Below are 3178 nucleotides of genomic sequence, written 5' to 3'. Positions count from 1 at the left end.
ATGTTATATTAAAAGAATTAATAATAAATATATTATTATAGTAGTAATATTTTTTATAATCAAAATTTTTTGCATATTTTGATTTTTTTTATAAAAAACTCCAAATAATAATAAAATTAATAAAATAGTTGTTAAAAAAAATTCAGGAATAATAATTTCAAAATTATTATTGTATTGGCCGATTACTAGCGGGAGGTTTTACGTGACGGCGTATTGTTGCCTATTTGCACGACTGAGAGTGCTTGTATTGCACCCCTTTTATTCTTCCAACCGAGTGCTGAACACTCGGTGACCTCGTAAAAGGCTTACCCGTGCCTGGTACCCTTCCGCTGTTGGGACAACGCGGATTCAAAACACCTATTAGTTTTGCTCGTGCTAGTAGCGTGTTCTTATTTTTACTGGTTGGCTTACATAAGTAGTTTGCAAGGTCCAGTCTGTCCCGGTGCAAGGGCAGAACTGGGGTCTTCAGATCCGCCCGAACGATCGTTTGCTATCCTAGCAGACGTATTGTTGTGGGAACGTCCTAACTACATTTGTAGCTAGAGTTCACGTGGCACCACAACTGGCGACCCGGAAACAGAGTGTGGCCAATGTGAACTGTTTGTGTGGCCTTCCAGCTTACGAGCTACCAAGAAAAGAAGAACAAGAAAAACAAGAAAACAAGAAACATGGCGAAAGGACAGCCGACGGTACCAGCTACGCCTGCCAAGTCTGGCGGAGCTCGCAACGAGGGTTCGAGTCCGTACGTGTCGGCTGCACGCTTTGCAGCCGCCACCGAGCTTTCGGTGAGCTTTGTGGACGAGGCGGACAACGTTCCTGAGGCCCATGATTACGACGGTTACGAAGACAAGACGCCGGCTTCAGAGCCAGGCGCAGCGAAACCGGACACGGCCACGCTATCATCGGGGCTGAGCATGGCGACCAGGTTCCTTTCGAAGAACCTCGCCGACGAGCTAGATAACGTCGCGTGACCAAAACCGGTCTATGAAGAATATGACGATGGGACCGAAGGTTCTAAACCTTCGGTGGCGAGTGCAAAGCGTTCAGCATTGCTGAAGGAACCTCGCCCATCTATCAACGGTGATACACCAGCCACCAAGCGCGGTTTCGACTGCGTACAAGCGCTGATGCAGAATGATGAGTGGATGTAGCTGTTCAAGACCGTCCCCAAGAGACAGGCCGACTGGCCCGCGCTTGCGCAGAAACTTCAGTACCCAGTCAGCTCAGTTTCAATTAGCCAGGTTGCCGAGGTGTCAGTCTCGCTGCTAATGACGATGGGCTTTGAGAATGAGACGTACCCATTGCCGATGTTGCTTCCACGATGGGCGTCCTCATGAGGTCGGAGCTGCTCTCCAGATATGGAAGAAGAAGCATCGGAAGGCATTTGGTGCAGTGGACATCAACGCTGGAACAGCCTGTGAGTCGACCGACCATTCATGACGAAGACCCGTCCAAGCTTCCGCTGCCGCAGACACCCCCAACGACTCGACCATACTCCTCCGACCAAGCGTGGAGTAGACCGGGGTGCCTTTGACACTACCGAGGCTTCACCGTACTTTCAAGACTCGCACATAGTTACGCCACGTTTGGAGAGCCGTATGCGACGTATGTACGCTGGTGACGAGGGTTCATTCGGTCGCCGGGGTGGTGTGCGAGCTTCCAAAAGTGATGCCGGGCGTCGTCAGGTTGACAGCGATGGTTCGTCAAGTGACGATGACATTTTGGTGCGCACATTCGACGAGGAAGATCACAAGTCGAGTTGATGCGTCAGATGAATGAGCTGGTAACGCTGAGCGACGTGAATCCGACACCGAGGATTGAAAAGGCATCGCTCCGACCATTGGATCGCAACAGCCGGTCTCAGGCTCTCGCAATAATAGGGAGAACTGTATGGAGTGGCTCCGTGGGTTCGTCTACGAAATATCTGGAACGCATACAGATGCAGACAAATGGTGCATTGCATTTGAGCTAAGTCTCCGGGACGGAGCCATTCATTGGCTCCGTCAACTTCGAAGAAGACGAAGCGTAAGTGGAAGCTGCTGAGCGATGCGTTCATCCGCTGCTATTGCTCGCAGTTCACGCAGACGGCACTGTCCCGTCACTTCTCTGCAAAGCGGGAGCGTAATGAACATCTGTGCGACTACATAAACAGGCTGAATGGATACGCTCGGAACGCCCGTCTACACTTCGAGAAAAGTGGTCGCGACGCGAAAAAACCTACAGTAGTTCCTGGCAACATGCGATGATGACAAGTTGGCGGAGCGTCTCTACAACACTCGAGTCACCGACATTCACGAGCTCGAAGAGATCATCGAAGATGTTCTCAAGGGTAAGGAGCGAATGGCTAAGCGTGATAATGAGTATCAATACTTCAAGGGTCGTGATACGCGACGCGACGATGTGTACGCCCGCAACAATCGACGAGATGACCGTCGCCAAGATGACAATCGCAACAAACCAAGAGTGACTCTCATTGAAGTCACGGTGAATGATCTACTAGCTGAATTGGAGGGCCGTGAAGCTGTTCAGGGGGCACCGAGTATTCAAATGAAGATCAGAACACTTACAACGATGGTCAAGACGAGTAAAGCGGCTTTCAGCCCAAAAATAGGGATGGTGACTTTTCATTGGATGCAAATGACCAATACCTCGCCGCGGCTAACGAAAATGAGCGCCGTGCAGCCGCTGAAGGCACCTACGCATGCCCATACAACCGTCAGACGCGTGTGAACACGCCTAATCGCGAGCACGGCTTCAATCAAGATCGCCGAGATGATGACCGTGGGTTCAATCAGGACCAACGCGGTCGACGCGACTCCAACCGCGACAACAGACACCCACAGTACGTACCATGCGCGGTGTGCGGTGGCATGAACTACTACTCCCATCACTGCAACAAGCGATGCAAGTTCTGCAAACAACCCCACGACACTGGAAAATGCGAACTTTTCCGCAACTTCCAATACCTTGTCAAATTCGTGCGTACCATAGGCACGAAGGAGGAGCTTCTGCCAGAGCTCAAGGCCGTCGCTCAGGAGCGCCATTTAAATTAGGCAGCCCGCCAACTACAACTGAGTTGGTCCATATCGGGCTGCCTCAGTTAGCCAAGCCTTCAATGAAAGCAGAGTGTATCTTTGCTTTCACGGGGCAGCGTGAATGGCCTGATAATTACGTAACA

The sequence above is a fragment of the Phytophthora infestans genome, genomic scaffold, assembly GCF_000142945.1.
Source record: "Phytophthora infestans T30-4 supercont1.221 genomic scaffold, whole genome shotgun sequence".
Taxonomy (NCBI): Eukaryota; Oomycota; class Peronosporomycetes; order Peronosporales; family Peronosporaceae; genus Phytophthora; species Phytophthora infestans.
The sequence above is the reverse complement of the archived record's forward strand: the minus strand, read 5'-3'. Positions refer to the sequence as shown.